This window comes from Arctopsyche grandis, chromosome 9, assembly GCF_051622035.1.
Source record: "Arctopsyche grandis isolate Sample6627 chromosome 9, ASM5162203v2, whole genome shotgun sequence".
In the NCBI taxonomy this organism is placed as follows: domain Eukaryota; kingdom Metazoa; phylum Arthropoda; class Insecta; order Trichoptera; family Hydropsychidae; genus Arctopsyche; species Arctopsyche grandis.
The window spans coordinates 26,118,036-26,139,274 of record NC_135363.1 but is presented as its reverse complement, the minus strand read 5'-3'; positions in this window follow the sequence as shown (position 1 = coordinate 26,139,274).

Below are 21,239 nucleotides of genomic sequence, written 5' to 3'. Positions count from 1 at the left end.
TTTTGGGCGCGGTATAGTCAGTTTGGGTTTTTTCTGCTGGACCTTGTTTTGTTGTTGTCGTTGCTGCTGCGTCTGCGGCTGTGGATACGGCTGTGGGCGCTGCTGCTGTTTTTCTTCCTGTTGCGCTTGCTCCTGTTCCTGTTGCTTCTGTAGCGGCTTCTGGGGCTTCCACTTTTGCTTCCGCTGCTGTTTCCGTTGGGTCTTCCACTCTTCGGTCTCGGTCTGAGTGTTTTTCTCTGTCGTCTCTGTCGCCGTGCTCGCGTCGGAAGCTTTAGATGCAGTTTTGTTGATTTTATTCTTTTTCTGCTCTTCCTCGGCTAGGCTTGTCACTAATCTGCGTACTAGGCTAATTTGGGTTTTAATGTTTTCCTTCGTGTTTTTGACGTTTGACACAAACTCCACGAGCATGTCCATTTCCACTTTTATTCTGTTTATTGGATCCATAATTTGTTGCTGTGGCTTTTCGTTGCTCATTGTCATTCATTTATTTATTTATTTATTTTAAACAGACCATTGTGGCTTAACAGGAATTCCTGAAGCGCTAAAGCCTAAAGTGCCACACTGGTCAAAAAAAAAATATAACACAAAAAAGAAAAAACAAAATACCAATTAAACATAAACATAAATACATTCATACATAAACATGAAGAATAGCATTTATAATGACAGATAAAGTAAATGGACATTCATATCAGCAGATAATCCACGATGTGTCGTTTGTTGAACCTCACCAAACCTAACCCAACCTATCCTAACCAACACCGAAATCAAATATTTCGAGATTTTAAAATTTACAAAAAACTCGCTCACCACACTACACGTAACCCAACCTAACCTAACCGTCACCGAAGTCAAAGAATTCGACATTGCATAAATATACACAAATCGTGCTAACCTCACAAACCTAACCCAACCTAACCTAACATCACCGAAATCAATGAATTCGAGATTTTAAGATTATCACAAAACTCGCTAACCTCACCAAACCTAACCCAACCTAACCTAACCAACCCCTAAATCAAATATTTCGAGATTTTAAGGTTTACAAAAAACTCGCTCACCACACTAAACGTAACCCAACCTAACCTAACTGTCACCGAAGTCAAAGAATTCGACATTGCATTAATTTACACAAATCGTGCTAACCTCACCAAACCTAACCCAACCTAACCTAACCATCACCGAAATCAAAAAATTTGACATTGCAAAAATATACACAAATCGTGCTTACCTCACAAAACCGAACCCAACCCAACCTAACCATCACCGAAATCAAATAATTCAAGATTGTTAGATTTACACAAAACTCGCTAACCTCACCAAACCCAACCCAACCTAACCTAACCTTCACCGAAATCAAAGAATTCGACAATGCAAAAATATACACAAATCGTGCTTACCTCACAAACCTAACCCAACCTAACCTAACATCACCGAAATCAAAGAATTCGAGATTTTGAGATTTACACAAAACTCGCTAACCTCACCAAACCTAACCCAACCTATCCTAACCAACACCGAAATCAAATATTTCGAGATTTTAAAATTTACAAAAAACTCGCTCACCACACTAAACGTAACCCAACCTAACCTAACATCACCGAAATCAATGAATTCGAGATTTTGAGATTTACACAAAACTCGCTAACCTCACCAAACCTAACCCAACCTAACCTAACCAACCCCTAAATCAAATATTTCGAGATTTTAAGGTTTACAAAAAACTCGCTCACCACACTAAACGTAACCCAACCTAACCTAACTGTCACCGAAGTCAAAGAATTCGACATTGCATTAATTTACACAAATCGTGCTAACCTCACCAAACCTAACCCAACCTAACCTTACCATCACCGAAATCAAAGAATTTGACATTGCAAAAATATACACAAATCGTGCTTACCTCACAAAACCTAACCCAACCCAACCTAACCATCGCCGAAATCAAATAATTCGAGATTGTAAGATTTACACAAAACTCGCTTACTTCACTAAACGTAAATTTACCTAACCTAACCATCACCGAAATCAAAGAATTCGACATTGCATAAATATACAAAAATCCTGCTAACCCCACCAAACCTAACCCAACCTAACCTATACAACACCGAAATTAAAGAATTCGAGATTGTCAGATTTACAAAAAACTCCCTAACCTCACCAAACCTAACCCAACCTAACCTAACATCACCGAAATCAAAGAATTCGAGATTTTAAGATTTACACAAAACTCGCTTACCTCACCAAACGTAACCCAACTTAACCTAACCTCCACCGAAATCAAAGAATTCGACATTGCATAAATATACACAAAACTCGCTTACCTCACCAAACCTTACCCATCCTAACCTTACCATCACCGTAATCAAAGAATTCGAGATTGTAAGTTTTACACAAAACTCGCTAACCTCACCAAACTTAACCCAACCAAACCTAACGATCACCGAAATCAAAGAATTCGACATTGCATAAATATACAAAAAACTCGCTAACCTCAACAAACCCAACCCAACTTAACCTAACCATCACCGAAATCAAAAAAATTGACATTGCAAAAATATACACAAATCGTGCTTACCTCACAAAACCGAACCCAACCCAACCTAACCATCACCGAAATCAAATAATTCAAGATTGTTAGATTTACACAAAACTCGCTAACCTCACCAAACCCAACCCAACGTAACCTAACCTTCACCGAAATCAAAGAATTCGACAATGCAAAAATATACACAAATCGTGCTAACCTCACAAACCTAACCCAACCTAACCTAACATCACCGAAATCAAAGAATTCGAGATTTTGAGATTTACACAAAACTCGCTAACCTCACCAAACCTAACCCAACCTATCCTAACCAACACCGAAATCAAATATTTCGAGATTTTAAAATTTACAAAAAACTCGCTCACCACACTAAACGTAACCCAACCTAACCTAACCGTCACCGAAGTCAAAGAATTCGACATTGCATAAATTTACACAAATCGTGCTAACCTCACCAAACCTAACCCAACCTAACCTAACCATCACCGAAATCAAAAAATTCGAGATTGTAAGATTTACACAAAACTCGCTAACCTCACCAAATGTAACCCAACCAAACCTAACCTTCACCGAAATCAAAGAATTCGACATTGCATAAATATACAAAAAACTCGCTAACCTCAACAAACCTAACCCAACTTAACCTAACCATCACCGAAACCAAAAAATTTGACATGGCAAAAATATATACAAATCGTGCTTACCTCACAAAACCTAACCCAACCCAACCTAACCATCACCGAAATCAAATAATTCAAGATTGTTAGATTTACACAAAACTCGCTAACCTCACCAAACCCAACCCAACCTTACCTAACCATCACCGAAATCAAAGAATTCGAGACTGTAAGATTTACACAAAACTCGCTAACCTCACCAAATGTAACCCAACCTAATCTAACCTTCACCGAAATTAAAGAATTCGACATTGCATAAATATACAAAAAACTCGCTAACCTCACCAAACCCAACCCAACCTAACCTAACCATCACCGAAATCAAAAAATTCGAGATTGTAAGATTTAAACAAAACTCGCTTACCTCACCAAATGTAACCCAACCTAACCTAACCTTCACCGAAATCAAAGAATTCGACATTGCATAAATATACAAAAACCCTGCTAACCCCACCAAACCTAACCCAACCTTTCCTATACAACACCGAAATTAAAGAATTCGAGATTGTCAGATTTTCACAAAACTCGCTAAACTCACCAAATGTAACCCAACCTAACCTAACCTTCACCGAAATCAAAGAATTCGACATTGCATAAATATACAAAAAACTCGTTAACCTCACCAAACCTAACCCAACCTAACCTAACCATCACCGAAATCAAAGAATTCGACATTGCAAAAATATACACAAATCGTGCTAACCTCACCAAACCTCACCTAACCTAACCTATACAACACCGAAATCAAATAATTCGACATTGCATAAATATACAAAAAACTCGCATACCTCACCAAACCTAACCCAACCTAACCTAACCATTACCGAAATCCAAGAATTCGACATTGCAAAAATATACAAAAATCCTGCTAACCTCACCAAACCTAACCCAACCTAACCTATACAACACCGAAATTAAAGAATTCGAGATTGTAAGGATTACACAAAACTCGCTTACCTCACCAAACGTAACCCAACCTAACCTAACCAACACCGGAATCAAAGAATTCGACATTGCAAAAATATACACAAACCCAACCCAACCTAACTTAACCATCACCGAAATCAAAGAATTCGACATTGCAAAAATATACACAAATCGTGCTAACCTCACCAAACCTAACCCAACCTAACCTAACATCACCGAAATGAAAGAATTCGAGATTTTGAGATTTCCACAAAACTCGCTAACCTCACCAAACCTAACCCAACCTAACCTAACCAACATTGAAATCAAATATTTCGAGATTTTAAGATTTACAAAAAACTTGCTCACCACACTTAACGTAACCTAACCTAACCTAACCGTCACCGAAGTCAAAGAATTCAACATTGCATAAATTTACACAAATCGTGCTAACCTCACCAAACCTAACCCAACCTGACCTATACAACACCGAAATTAAAGAATTCGAGATTGTCAGATTTACAATAAAACTCCCTAACCTCACCAAACCTAACCCAACCTAACCTAACATCACCGAAATCAAAGAATTCGAGATTTAGAGATTTACACAAAACTCGCTCACCTCACCAAACCTAACCCAACCTAACCTAACCAACACCGAAATCAAATATTTCGAGATTTTAAGATTAACAAAAAACTCGCTCACCACACTAAACGTAACCCAACATAACCTAACCTTCACCGAAGTCAAAGAATTCGACATTGCAAAAATATACACAAATCGTGCTAACCTCACCAAACCTACCCCAACCTAACCTAACCATCACCGAAATTAAAGAATTCGACATTGCATAAATATACAAAAATCCTGCTAACCCCACCAAACCTAACCCAACCTAACCTATACAACACCGAAATTAAAGAATTCGAGATTTTGAGATTTACACAAAACTCGCTCAGCTCACCAAACCTTACCCAACCTAACCTAACCATCACCGAAATCAAAGAATTCGAGATTTTGAGATTTACACAAAACTCGCTAACCTCACCAAACCTAACCCAACCTAACCTAACCAACCCCGAAATCAAATATTTCGAGATTTTAAGATTAACAAAAAACTCGCTCACCACACTAAACGTAACCCAACCTAACCTAACCGTCACCGAAGTCAAAGAATTCGACATTGCATTAATTTACACAAATCGTGCTAACCTCACCAAACCTAACCCAACCTAACCTAACCATCACCGAAATCAAAGAATTTGACATTGCAAAAATATACACAAATCGTGCTTACCTCATAAAACCTAACCCAACCCAACCTAACCATCGCTGAAATCAAATAATTCGAGATTGTAAGATTTACACAAAACTCGATTACTTCACTAAACGTAAATTAACCAAACCTAACCTTCACCGAAATCAAAGAATTCGACATTGCATAAATATACAAAAATCCTGCTAACCCCACCAAACCTAACCCAACCTGACCTATACAACACCGAAATTAAAGAATTCGAGATTGTCAGATTTACAATAAAACTCCCTAACCTCACCAAACCTAACCCAACCTAACCTAACATCACCGAAATCAAAGAATTCGAGATTTAGAGATTTACACAAAACTCGCTCACCTCACCAAACCTAACCCAACCTAACCTAACCAACACCGAAATCAAATATTTCGAGATTTTAAGATTAACAAAAAACTCGCTCACCACACTAAACGTAACCCAACATAACCTAACCTTCACCGAAGTCAAAGAATTCGACATTGCAAAAATATACACAAATCGTGCTAACCTCACCAAACCTACCCCAACCTAACCTAACCATCACCGAAATCAAAGAATTCGACATTGCATAAATATACAAAAATCCTGCTAACCCCACCAAACCTAACCCAACCTAACCTATACAACACCGAAATTGAAGAATTCGAGATTTTGAGATTTACACAAAACTCGCTCAGCTCACCAAACCTTACCCAACCTAACCTAACCAACACCGAAATCAAATATTTCGAGATTTTAAGATTAACAAAAAACTCGCTCACCACACTAAACGTAACCCAACATAACCTAACCTTCACCGAAGTCAAAGAATTCGACATTGCAAAAATATACACAAATCGTGCTAACCTCACCAAACCTACCCCAACCTAACCTAACCATCACCGAAATTAAAGAATTCGACATTGCATAAATATACAAAAATCCTGCTAACCCCACCAAACCTAACCCAACCTAACCTATACAACACCGAAATTAAAGAATTCGAGATTTTGAGATTTACACAAAACTCGCTCAGCTCACCAAACCTTACCCAACCAAACCTAACCATCACCGAAATCAAAGAATTCGAGATTTTAAGATTTACACAAAACTCGCTTACCTCACCAAACGTAACCCAACTTAACCTAACCTCCACCGAAATCAAAGAATTCGACATTGCATAAATATACACAAAACTCGCTAACCTCACCAAACCTTACCCAACCTAACCTTACCATCACCGTAATCAAAGAATTCGAGGTTTTGAGATTTACACAAAACTCGCTAACCTCACCAAACCTAACCCAACCTATCCTAACCAACACCGAAATCAAATATTTCGAGATTTTAAAATTTACAAAAAACTCGCTCACCACACTAAACGTAACCCAACCTAACCTAACCGTCACCGAAGTCAAAGAATTCGACATTGCATAAATTTACACAAATCGTGCTAGCCTCACCAAACTTAACCCAACCAAACCTAACGATCACCGAAATCAAAGAATTCGACATTGCATAAATATACAAAAAACTCGCTTACCTCAACAAACCTAACCCAACCTAACCTAACCTTCACCGAAATCAAAGAATTTGACATTGCAAAAATATACACAAATCTTGCTTACCTCACAAAACCTAACCCAACCCAACCTAACCATCGCCGAAATCAAATAATTCGAGATTGTAAGATTTACACAAAACTTGCTTACTTCACTAAACGTAAATTAACCTAACCTAACCTTTACCGAAATCAAAGAATTCGACATTGCATAAATATACAAAAATCCTGCTAACCCCACCAAACCTAACACAACCTGACCTATACAACACCGAAATTAAAGAATTCGAGATTGTCAGATTTACAATAAAACTCCCTAACCTCACCAAACCTAACCCAACCTAACCTAACATCACCGAAATCAAAGAATTCGAGATTTAGAGATTTACACAAAACTCGCTCACCTCACCAAACCTAACCCAACCTAACCTAACCATCACCGAAATCAAAAAATTCGAGATTGTAAGATTTACACAAAACTCGCTAACCTCACCAAATGTAACCCAACCTAACCTAACCTTCACCGAAATCAAAGAATTCGACATTGCATAAATATACAAAAAACTCGCTAATCTCAACAAACCTAACCCAACTTAACCTAACCATCACCGAAATCAAAAAATTTGACATTGCAAAAATATACACAAATCGTGCTTACCTCACAAAACCTAACCCAACCCAACCTAACCATCACCGAAATCAAATATTTCAAGATTGTTAGATTTACACAAAACTCGCCAACCTCACCAAACCCAACCCAACCTTACCTAACCATCACCGAAATCAAAGAATTCGAGACTGTAAGATTTACACAAAACTCTATAACCTCACCAAATGTAACCCAACCTAACCTAACCTTCACCGAAATCAAAGAATTCGACATTGCATAAATATACAAAAAACTCGCTTACCTCAACAAACCTAACCCAACTTAACCTAACCATCACCGAAATCAAAGAATCTGACATTGTTAAAATATAAACAAATCGTGCTTACCTCACAAAACCTAACCCAACCCAACCTAACCATCACCGAAATCAAATAATTCAAGATTGTTAGATTTACACAATACTCGCTAACCTCACCAAACCTAACCCAATTTAACCTAACCATCACCGAAATCAAAAAATTCGAGATTGTAAGATTTACACAAAACTCGCTCACCTCACCAAACGTAACCCAACCTAACCTTACCTTCACCGAAATCAAAGAATTCGACATTGCATAAATATACAAAAAACTCGTTAACCTCACCAAACCTAACCCTACCTAACCTAACCATCACCGAAATCAAAGAATTCGACATTGCAAAAATATACACAAATCGTGCTAACCTCACCAAACCTCACCTAACCTAACCTATACAACACCGAAATCAAATAATTCGACATTGCATAAATATACAAAAAACTCGCATACCTCACCAAACCTAACCCAACCTAACCTAACCATTACCGAAATCCAAGAATTCGACATTTCAAAAATATACAAAAATCCTGCTAACCTCACCAAACCTAACCCAACCTAACCTATACAACACCGAAATTAAAGAATTCGAGATTGTAAGGATTACACAAAACTCGCTTACCTCACCAAACGTAACCCAACCTAACCTAACCAACACCGGAATCAAAGAATTCGACATTGCAAAAATATACACAAACCCAACCCAACCTAACTTAACCATCACCGAAATCAAAGAATTCGACATTGCAAAAATATACACAAATCGTGCTAACCTCACCAAACCTAACCCAACCTAACCTAACATCACCGAAATGAAAGAATTCGAGATTTTGAGATTTCCACAAAACTCGCTAACCTCACCAAACCTAACCCAACCTAACCTAACCAACATTGAAATCAAATATTTCGAGATTTTAAGATTTACAAAAAACTTGCTCACCACACTAAACGTAACCCAACCTTACCTAACCGTCACCGAAGTCAAAGAATTCAACATTGCATAAATTTACACAAATCGTGCTAACCTCACCAAACCTAACCCAAACTACCTATACAACACCGAAATCAAAGATTTCGAGATTGTCAGATTTACACAAAACTTGCTTACCTCACCAAACCTTACCCAACCTAACCTAACCATCACCGAAATCAAAAAATTCGAGATTGTAAGATTTACAAAAAACTCGCTAACCTCACCAAGTGTAACCAAACCTAACCTAACCTTCACCGAAATCAAAGAATTCGACATTGTATGAATATACAAAAAACTCGCTATCCTTAACAAACCTAACTCAACTTAACCTAACCATCACCGAAATCAAAAAATTTGACATTGCAAAAATATGCACTAATCGTGCTTTCCTCACAAAACCTAACCCAACTAAACCTAACCATCACCGAAATCAAATAATTTAAGATTGTTAGATTTACACAAAACTCGCTAACCTCACAAAACCCAACCCAACCTAACCTAACCATCACCGAAATCAAAGAATTGGAGATTTTAAGATTTACACAAAACTCGCTAACCTCACGAAACCTTACCCAACCTAACCTTACCAACACCGTAATCAAAGAATTCGAGATTGTAAGTTTTACACAAAACTCGCTAACTTTACCAAACGTAACCCAACCTAACCTAACCTTCACCGAAATCAAAGAATTTGACATTGTAAAAATATACAAAAATCGTGCTAACCTCACCAAACCTAACCCAACCACCTATACAACACCGAAATCAAAGATTTCGAGATTGTCAGATTTACACAAAACTCGCTAACCTCACCAAACCTTACCCAACCTAACCTAACCATCACCGAAATCAAAAAATTCGAGATTGTAAGATTTACACAAAACTCGCTAACCTCACCAAATGTAACCCAACCTAACCTAACCTTCACCGAAATCAAAGAATTCGACATTGCATAAATATACAAAAAACTCGCTAACCTCAACAAACCTAACCCAACTTAACCTTACCATCACGGAAATCAAAAAATTTGACATTGCAAAAATATACACAAATCGTGCTTACCTCACAAAACCTAACCCAACCCAACCTTACCATCACCGAAATCAAATAATTCAAGATTGTTAGATTTACACAAAACTCGCTAACCTCACCAAACCTTACCCAACCTAACCTAACCATCACCGAAATCAAAAAATTTGACATTGCAAAAATATACACAAATCGTGCTTACCTCACAAAACCTAACCCAACCCAACCTTACCATCACCGAAATCAAATAATTCGAGATTGTAAGTTTTACACAAAACTCGCTAACTTCACCAAACGTAACCCAACCTAACCTTACCATCACCGAAATCAAAGAATTTGACATTGCAAAAATATACAAAAATCGTGCTTATCTCACCAAACCTAACCCAACCTACCTATACAACACCAAAATCAAAGATTTCGAGATTGTCAGATTTTCACAAAACTCGCTAACCTCACCAAACCTAACCCAACCTAACCTAACAATCATAACCTAACCTAACCTAACCTAACCTTCACCGAAATCAAAGAATTCGACATTGCATAAATATACAAAAAACTCGCTAACCTCAACAAACCTAACCCAACTTAACCTAACCATCACCGAAATCAAAAAATTCGAGTTTGTAAGATTTACACAAAACTCGCTAACCTCACCAAATGTAACCCAACCTAACCTAACCTTCACAGAAATTAAAGAATTCGACATTGCATAAATATACAAAAACCCTGCTAACCCCACCAAACCTAACCCAACCTTTCCTATACAACACCGAAATTAAAGATTTCGAGATTGTCAGATTTTCACAAAACTCGCTAACCTCACCAAACCTAACCCAACCTAACCTAACAATCACCGAAATCAAAAAATTCGAGATTGTAAGATTTACACAAAACTCGCTAACCTCACAAAACCCAACCCAACCTAACCTAACCATCACCGAAATCAAAGAATTGGAGATTTTAAGATTTACACAAAACTCGCTAACCTCACGAAACCTTACCCAACCTAACCTTACCAACACCGTAATCAAAGAATTCGAGATTGTAAGTTTTACACAAAACTCGCTAACTTTACCAAACGTAACCCAACCTAACCTAACCTTCACCGAAATCAAAGAATTTGACATTGTAAAAATATACAAAAATCGTGCTAACCTCACCAAACCTAACCCAACCACCTATACAACACCGAAATCAAAGATTTCGAGATTGTCAGATTTACACAAAACTCGCTAACCTCACCAAACCTTACCCAACCTAACCTAACCATCACCGAAATCAAAAAATTCGAGATTGTAAGATTTACACAAAACTCGCTAACCTCACCAAATGTAACCCAACCTAACCTAACCTTCACCGAAATCAAAGAATTCGACATTGCATAAATATACAAAAAACTCGCTAACCTCAACAAACCTAACCCAACTTAACCTTACCATCACGGAAATCAAAAAATTTGACATTGCAAAAATATACACAAATCGTGCTTACCTCACAAAACCTAACCCAACCCAACCTTACCATCACCGAAATCAAATAATTCAAGATTGTTAGATTTACACAAAACTCGCTAACCTCACCAAACCTTACCCAACCTAACCTAACCATCACCGAAATCAAAAAATTTGACATTGCAAAAATATACACAAATCGTGCTTACCTCACAAAACCTAACCCAACCCAACCTTACCATCACCGAAATCAAATAATTCGAGATTGTAAGTTTTACACAAAACTCGCTAACTTCACCAAACGTAACCCAACCTAACCTTACCATCACCGAAATCAAAGAATTTGACATTGCAAAAATATACAAAAATCGTGCTTATCTCACCAAACCTAACCCAACCTACCTATACAACACCAAAATCAAAGATTTCGAGATTGTCAGATTTTCACAAAACTCGCTAACCTCACCAAACCTAACCCAACCTAACCTAACAATCATAACCTAACCTAACCTAACCTAACCTTCACCGAAATCAAAGAATTCGACATTGCATAAATATACAAAAAACTCGCTAACCTCAACAAACCTAACCCAACTTAACCTAACCATCACCGAAATCAAAAAATTCGAGATTGTAAGATTTACACAAAACTCGCTAACCTCGCCAAATGTAACCCAACCTAACCTAACCTTCACAGAAATTAAAGAATTCGATATTGCATAAATATACAAAAACCCTGCTAACCCCACCAAACCTAACCCAACCTTTCCTATACAACACCGAAATTAAAGATTTCGAGATTGTCAGATTTTCACAAAACTCGCTAACCTCACCAAACCTAACCTAACCTAACCTAACAATCACCGAAATCAAAAAATTCGAGATTGTAAGATTTACACAAAACTCGCTAACCTCACCAAATGTAACCCAACCTAACCTAACCTTCACCGAAATCAAAGAATTCGACATTGCATAAATATACAAAAACCCTGCTAACCCCACCAAACCTAACCCAACCTTTCCTATACAACACCGAAATTAAAGAATTCGAGATTGTCAGATTTTCACAAAACTCGCTAAACTCACCAAATGTAACCCAACCTAACCTAACCTTCACCGAAATCAAAGAATTCGACATTGCATAAATATACAAAAAACTCGCTTACCTCAACAAACCTAACCCAACTTAACCTAACCATCACCGAAATCAAAGAATCTGACATTGTTAAAATATAAACAAATCGTGCTTACCTCACAAAACCTAACCCAACCCAACCTAACCATCACCGAAATCAAATAATTCAAGATTGTTAAATTTACACAATACTCGCTAACCTCACCAAACCTAACCCAATTTAACCTAACCATCACCGAAATAAAAAAATTCGAGATTGTAAGATTTACACAAAACTCGCTCACCTCACCAAACGTAACCCAACCTAACATTACCTTCACCGAAATCAAAGAATTCGACATTGCATAAATATACAAAAAACTCGTTAACCTCACCAAACCTAACCCTACCTAACCTAACCATCACCGAAATCAAAGAATTCGACATTGCATAAATATACAAAAAACTCGCTTACCTCAACAAACCTAACCCAACTTAACCTAACCATCACCGAAATCAAAGAATTTGACATTGCAAAAATATAAACAAATCGTGCTTACCTCACAAAACCTAACCCAACCCAACCTAACCATCACCGAAATCAAATAATTCAAGATTGTTAGATTTACAAAATACTCGCTAACCTCACCAAACCTCACCCAATTTAACCTAACCATCACCGAAATCAAAAAATTCGAGATTGTAAGATTTACACAAAACTCGCTCACCTCACCAAACGTAACCCAACCTTACCTTACCTTCACCGAAATCAAAGAATTCGACATTGCATAAATATACAAAAAACTCGTTAACCTCACCAAACCTAACCCAACCTAAACTAACCATCACCGAAATCAAAGAATTCAAGATTGTTAGATTTACACAAAACTCGCTAACCTCACCAAACCTTACCCAACCTAACCTAACCATCACCGAAATCAAAAAATTTGACATTGCAAAAATATACACAAATCGTGCTTACCTCACAAAACCTAACCCAACCCAACCTTACCATCACCGAAATCAAATAATTCGAGATTGTAAGTTTTCACAAAAATCGCTAACTTCACCAAACGTAACCCAACCTAACCTTACCATCACCGAAATCAAAGAATTTGACATTGCAAAAATATACAAAAATCGTGCTTATCTCACCAAACCTAACCCAACTTACCTATACAACACCGAAATCAAAGATTTCGAGATTGTCAGATTTTCACAAAACTCGCTAACCTCACCAAACCTAACCCATCCTAACCTAACAATCACCGAAATCAAAAAATTCGAGATTGTAAGATTTACACAAAACTCGCTAACCTCACCAAATGTAACCCAACCTAACCTAACCTTCACAGAAATTAAAGAATTCGACATTGCATAAATATACAAAAACCCTGCTAACCCCACCAAACCTAACCCAACCTTTCCTATACAACACCGAAATTAAAGATTTCGAGATTGTCAGATTTTCACAAAACTCGCTAACCTCACCAAACCTAACCCAACCTAACCTAACAATCACCGAAATCAAAAAATTCGAGATTGTAAGATTTACACAAAACTCGCTAACCTCACCAAATGTAACCCAACCTAACCTAACCTTCACCGAAATCAAAGAATTCGACATTGCATAAATATACAAAAACCCTGCTAACCCCACCAAACCTAACCCAACCTTTCCTATACAACACCGAAATTAAAGAATTCGAGATTGTCAGATTTTCACAAAACTCGCTAAACTCACCAAATGTAACCCAACCTAACCTAACCTTCACCGAAATCAAAGAATTCGACATTGCATAAATATACAAAAAACTCGCTTAACTCAACAAACCTAACCCAACTTAACCTAACCATCACCGAAATCAAAGAATCTGACATTGTTAAAATATAAACAAATCGTGCTTACCTCACAAAACCTAACCCAACCCAACCTAACCATCACCGAAATCAAATAATTCAAGATTGTTAAATTTACACAATACTCGCTAACCTCACCAAACCTAACCCAATTTAACCTAACCATCACCGAAATCAAAAAATTCGAGATTGTAAGATTTACACAAAACTCGCTCACCTCACCAAACGTAACCCAACCTAACCTTACCTTCACCGAAATCAAAGAATTCGACATTGCATAAATATACAAAAAACTCGTTAACCTCACCAAACCTAACCCTACCTAACCTAACCATCACCGAAATCAAAGAATTCGACATTGCATAAATATACAAAAAACTCGCTTACCTCAACAAACCTAACCCAACTTAACCTAACCATCACCGAAATCAAAGAATTTGACATTGCAAAAATATAAACAAATCGTGCTTACCTCACAAAACCTAACCCAACCCAACCTAACCATCACCGAAATCAAATAATTCAAGATTGTTAGATTTACACAATACTCGCTAACCTCACCAAACCTAACCCAATTTAACCTAACCATCACCGAAATCAAAAAATTCGAGATTGTAAGATTTACACAAAACTCGCTCACCTCACCAAACGTAACCCAACCTTACCTTACCTTCACCGAAATCAAAGAATTCGACATTGCATAAATATACAAAAAACTCGTTAACCTCACCAAACCTAACCCAACCTAAACTAACCATCACCGAAATCAAAGAATTCAAGATTGTTAGATTTACACAAAACTCGCTAACCTCACCAAACCTTACCCAACCTAACCTAACCATCACCGAAATCAAAAAATTTGACATTGCAAAAATATACACAAATCGTGCTTACCTCACAAAACCTAACCCAACCCAACCTTACCATCACCGAAATCAAATAATTCGAGATTGTAAGTTTTACACAAAAATCGCTAACTTCACCAAACGTAACCCAACCTAACCTTACCATCACCGAAATCAAAGAATTTGACATTGCAAAAATATACAAAAATCGTGCTTATCTCACCAAACCTAACCCAACTTACCTATACAACACCGAAATCAAAGATTTCGAGATTGTCAGATTTTCACAAAACTCGCTAACCTCACCAAACCTAACCCATCCTAACCTAACAATCACCGAAATCAAAAAATTCGAGATTGTAAGATTTACACAAAACTCGCTCATCTCACCAAATGTAACCCAACCTGACCTAACCTGTACCGAAATCAAAGAATTCGACATTGCATAAATATACAAAAAACTCGCTAACCTCAACAAACCTAACCCAACTTAACCTAACCATCACCGAAATCAAAGAATTTGACATTGCAAAAATATAAACAAATCGTGCTTACCTCAGAAAACCTAACCCAACCCAACCTAACCATCACCGAAATCAAATAATTTAAGATTGTTAGATTTACACAATTTTCGCTAACCTCACCAAACCTAACCCAATTTAACCTAACCATCACCGAAATCAAAAAATTCGAGATTGTAAGATTTACACAAAACTCGCTCACCTCACCAAACGTAACCCAACCTAACCATACCTTCACCGAAATCAAAGAATTTGACATTGCATAAATATACAAAAAACTCGTTAACCTCACCAAACCTAACCCAACCTAACCTAACCATCACCGAAATCAAAGAATTCGACATTGCAAAAATATACACAAATCGTGCTTACCTCACCAAACCTAACCCAACCTAACCTATACAACACCGAAATCAAATAATTCGACATTGCATAAATATACAAAAAACTCGCTAACCTCAACAAACCTAACCCAACTTAACCTAACCATCACCGAAATCAAAGAATTTGACATTGCAAAAATATAAACAAATCGTGCTTACCTCACAAAACCTAACCCAACCCAACCTAACCATCACCGAAATCAAATAATTCAAGATTTTTAGATTTACACAATACTCGCTAACCTCACCAAACCTAACCCAATTAAACCTAACCATCACCGAAATCAAAAAATTCGAGATTGTAAGATTTACACAAAACTCGCTCACCTCACCAAACGTAACCCAACCTAACCTTACCTTCACCGAAATCAAAGAATTCGACATTGCATAAATATACAAAAAACTCGTTAACCTCACCAAACCTAACCCAACCTAACCTAACCATCACCGAAATCAAAGAATTCGACATTGCAAAAATATACACAAGTCGTGCTAACCTCACCAAACCTAACCCAACCTAACCTATACAACACCGAAATCAAATAATTCGACATTGCATAAATATACAAAAAACTCGCATACCTCACCAAACCTAACCCAACCTAACCTAACCATTACCGAAATCCAAGAATTCGACATTGCAAAAATATACAAAAATCCTGCTAACCTCACCAAACCTAACCCAACCTAACCTATACAACACCGAAATTAAAGAATTCGAGATTGTAAGGATTACACAAAACTCGCTTTTCTCACAAAACGTAACCCAACCTAACCTAACCAACACCGGAATCAAAGAATTCGACATTGCAAAAATATACACAAATCGTGCTAACCTCACAAAACCTAACCTAACATCACCGAAATCAAAGAATTCGAGATTTTGAGATTTCCACAAAACTCGCTAACCTCACCAAACCTAACCCAACCTACCTATACAATACCGAAATCAAAGAATTCGAGATTGTCAGATTTACACAAAACTCGCTAACCTCACCAAACCTTACCCAACCTAACCTAACCATCACCGAAATCAAAAAATTCGACATTGCATAAATATACAAAAAACTCGCTAACCTCACCAAACCCAACCCAACCTAACCTAACCATCACCGAAATCAAAAAATTCGAAATTGTAAGATTTACACAAAACTCGCTAACCTCACCAAATGTAACCCAACCTAACCTAACCTTCACCGAAATCAAAGAATTCGACATTGCATAAATATACAAAAACCCTGCTTACCCCACCAAACCTAACCCAACCTTTCCTATACAACACCGAAATTAAAGATTTCGAGATTGTCAGATTTTCACAAAACTCGCTAACCTCACCAAACCTAACCCAACCTAACCTAACAATCACCGAAATCAAAAAATTCGAGAATGTAAGATTTACACAAAACTCGCTAACCTCACCAAATGTAACCCAACCTAACCTAACCTTCACCGAAATCAAAGAATTCGACATTGCATAAATATACAAAAACCCTGCTAACCCCACCAAACCTAACCCAACCTTTCCTATACAACACCGAAATTAAAGAATTCGAGATTGTCAGATTTTCACAAAACTCGCTTAACTCACCAAATGTAACCCAACCTAACCTAACCTTCACCGAAATCAAAGAATTCGACATTGCATAAATATACAAAAAACTCGCTTACCTCAACAAACCTAACCCAACTTAACCTAACCATCACCGAAATCAAAGAATCTGACATTGTTAAAATATAAACAAATCGTGCTTACCTCACAAAACCTAACCCAACCCAACCTAACCATCACCGAAATCAAATAATTCAAGATTGTTAAATTTACACAATACTCGCTAACCTCACCAAACCTAACCCAATTTAACCTAACCATCACCAAAATCAAAAAATTCGAGATTGTAAGATTTACACAAAACTCGCTCACCTCACCAAACGTAACCCAACCTAACCTTACCTTCACCGAAATCAAAGAATTCGACATTGCATAAATATACAAAAACCCGTTAACCTCACCAAACCTAACCCTACCTAACCTAACTTTCACCGAAATCAAAGAATTCGACATTGCATAAATATACAAAAAACTCGCTTACCTCAACAAACCTAACCCAACTTAACCTAACCATCACCGAAATCAAAGAATTTGACATTGCAAAAATATAAACAAATCGTGCTTACCTCACAAAACCTAACCCAACCCAACCTAACCATCACCGAAATCAAATAATTCAAGATTGTTAGATTTACACAATACTCGCTAACCTCACCAAACCTAACCCAATTTAACCTAACCATCACCGAAATCAAAAAATTCGAGATTGTAAGATTTACACAAAACTCGCTCACCTCACCAAACGTAACCCAACCTAACCTAACCATCACCGAAATCAAAAAATTTGACATTGCAAAAATATACACAAATCGTGCTTACCTCACAAAACCTAACCCAACCCAACCTTACCTTCACCGAAATCAAAGAATTCGACATTGCATAAATATACAAAAAACTCGTTAACCTCACCAAACCTAACCCAACCTAAACTAACCATCACCGAAATCAAAGAATTCAAGATTGTTAAATTTACACAAAACTCGCTAACCTCACCAAACCTTACCCAACCTAACCTAACCATCACCGAAATCAAAAAATTTGACATTGCAAAAATATACACAAATCGTGCTTACCTCACAAAACCTAACCCAACCCAACCTTACCATCACCGAAATCAAATAATTCGAGATTGTAAGTTTTACACAAAAATCGCTAACTTCACCAAACGTAACCCAACCTAACCTTACCATCACCGAAATCAAAGAATTTGACATTGCAAAAATATACAAAAATCGTGCTTATCTCACCAAACCTAACCCAACTTACCTATACAACACCGAAATCAAAGATTTCGAGATTGTCAGATTTTCACAAAACTCGCTAACCTCACCAAACCTAACCCATCCTAACCTAACAATCACCGAAATCAAAAAATTCGAGATTGTAAGATTTACACAAAACTCGCTCATCTCACCAAATGTAACCCAACCTGACCTAACCTGTACCGAAATCAAAGAATTCGACATTGCATAAATATACAAAAAACTCGCTAACCTCAACAAACCTAACCCAACTTAACCTAACCATCACCGAAATCAAAGAATTTGACATTGCAAAAATATAAACAAATCGTGCTTACCTCAGAAAACCTAACCCAACCCAACCTAACCATCACCGAAATCAAATAATTCAAGATTGTTAGATTTACACAATTTTCGCTAACCTCACCAAACCTAACCCAATTTAACCTAACCATCACCGAAATCAAAAAATTCGAGATTGTAAGATTTACACAAAACTCGCTCACCTCACCAAACGTAACCCAACCTAACCATACCTTCACCGAAATCAAAGAATTTGACATTGCATAAATATACAAAAAACTCGTTAACCTCACCAAACCTAACCCAACCTAACCTAACCATCACCGAAATCAAAGAATTCGACATTGCAAAAATATACACAAATCGTGCTTACCTCACCAAACCTAACCCAACCTAACCTATACAACACCGAAATCAAATAATTCGACATTGCATAAATATACAAAAAACTCGCTAACCTCAACAAACCTAACCCAACTTAACCTAACCATCACCGAAATCAAAGAATTTGACATTGCAAAAATATAAACAAATCGTGCTTACCTCACAAAACCTAACCCAACCCAACCTAACCATCACCGAAATCAAATAATTCAAGATTTTTAGATTTACACAATACTCGCTAACCTCACCAAACCTAACCCAATTAAACCTAACCATCACCGAAATCAAAAAATTCGAGATTGTAAGATTTACACAAAACTCGCTCACCTCACCAAACGTAACCCAACCTAACCTTACCTTCACCGAAATCAAAGAATTCGACATTGCATAAATATACAAAAAACTCGTTAACCTCACCAAACCTAACCCAACCTAACCTAACCATCACCGAAATCAAAGAATTCAAGATTGTTAGATTTACACAAAACTCGCTAACCTCACCAAACCTTACCCAACCTAACCTAACCATCACCGAAATCAAAAAATTTGACATTGCAAAAATATACACAAATCGTGCTTACTTCACAAAACCTAACCCAACCCAACCTTACCATCACCGAAATCAAATAATTCGAGATTGTAAGTTTTACACAAAAATCGCTAACTTCACCAAACGTAACCCAACCTAACCTTACCATCACCGAAATCAAAGAATTTGACATTGCAAAAATATACAAAAATCGTGCTTATCTCACCAAACCTAACCCAACTTACCTATACAACACCGAAATCAAAGATTTCGAGATTGTCAGATTTTCACAAAACTCGCTAACCTCACCAAACCTAACCCATCCTAACCTAACAATCACCGAAATCAAAAAATTCGAGATTGTAAGATTTACACAAAACTCGCTCATCTCACCAAATGTAACCCAACCTGACCTAACCTTCACCGAAATCAAAGAATTCGACATTGCATAAATATACAAAAAACTCGCTAACCTCAACAAACCTAACCCAACTTAACCTAACCATCACCGAAATCAAAGAATTTGACATTGCAAAAATATAAACAAATCGTGCTTACCTCACAAAACCTAACCCAACCCAACCTAACCATCACCGAAATCAAATAATTCAAGATTGTTAGATTTACACAATTTTCGCTAACCTCACCAAACCTAACCCAATTTAACCTAACCATCACCGAAATCAAAAAATTCGAGATTGTAAGATTTACACAAAACTCGCTCACCTCACCAAACGTAACCCAACCTAACCATACCTTCACCGAAATCAAAGAATTTGACATTGCATAAATATACAAAAAACTCGTTAACCTCACCAAACCTAACCCAACCTAACCTAACCATCACCGAAATCAAAGAATTCGACATTGCAAAAATATACACAAATCGTGCTTACCTCACCAAACCTAACCCAACCTAACCTATACAACACCGAAATCAAATAATTCGACATTGCATAAATATACAAAAAACTCGCTAACCTCAACAAACCTAACCCAACTTAACCTAACCATCACCGAAATCAAAGAATTTGACATTGCAAAAATATAAACAAATCGTG